Consider the following 1,147-nt stretch of genomic DNA (forward strand, 5'->3'; position numbering starts at 1 on the left):
ACCCTCACATGAAACCCCCCAAAATACCCTAATTACCTTTAGGGCAAACAAAACAAACTCCCACTTACATTTGGTGGCCCCCTTGGGCCCACCCGCCTCCTCCCTCTCCTTCGGTCGAACGCCCAGGCAGGCGATTTCTCCGCCTGTAAAAGGCGAGAACCGACCCCTTGTGGGCCGGTGCGGATGGAGGATGGACCGGCCGGTCCGGTCCATCAGAAGGGTCCTTCCAAGATTGGGTCAAATTTACCATTGAGACGATGGTGAGGTATTATATGTATTCGACGAACTAGAACAGGTTCACCTTCCTTAAAGCTTCTAGGATGAACCATTCAATCATGGGCCCTAATTATTCTTGTTTTATAAGATTCTAGACTTTGTTGAGCTTGAAGTCAAACTTCATCAAGAGCTTTAAGCTCTTCAAGTTGTAAAAGATCATTTTCTTTTGTTAATTCATATTGAACAGCAATACAAAGAGATGACAACTTGATCTTGAGTGGTGATATTGCCTCAGTTCTACGAACCAGTGAATATGGGGTGGCTTGCGTTGTAGTTTTATAAGTAGTATGAGACATCCTTTATCCACCAAGGCTTCATTAGTTTCAAAAATTATAACTTCCTTGACTTTTTGGCTGATGACATATTCGATGTAGGTCTTACTGACCATCTTATCTACTTCTTCTTGACCTTCTAATCCTTTGTTAGAAGTATCCAGATCAGGAAGAATGGTTTGAGGATCTCCAACATTTACTGTTTGACGAGCAATATTGCCTACTTTTTAACTTTAAAAAAAATTGTAGCATGTACCTAGCCAACTACGGTTGCTAGACAAAGTTTCCCAAGCAGTTCTTTCATTATGATGCTCATTTCATCAAGAAAAAGGTTCAAATGATTAATTTGTTGGTCTTTCTTCTGTTAGAGAAGTTGTATGTCATGTTAAAGCCTTCTTACAACATCTTCAATTTCTCCCTTTTTCCACTTCTTCTTAATGTGGGATGTTCTGTTTATAGAAATTGCTTATTCTTTATTGACTTGTATTTGGCCTTCAATTTATAGATTTGAAGTTACATTTTTGCGAGTATGGATTCTTTGATTAGGTGGATTTGGGACATGATCAACCATCCAGATAACTTCAACATTCATAGGATCA

This window comes from Dendrobium catenatum, unplaced genomic scaffold, assembly GCF_001605985.2.
Source record: "Dendrobium catenatum unplaced genomic scaffold, ASM160598v2 fragScaff_scaffold_1408, whole genome shotgun sequence".
Classification (NCBI taxonomy): Eukaryota; Viridiplantae; Streptophyta; class Magnoliopsida; order Asparagales; family Orchidaceae; genus Dendrobium; species Dendrobium catenatum.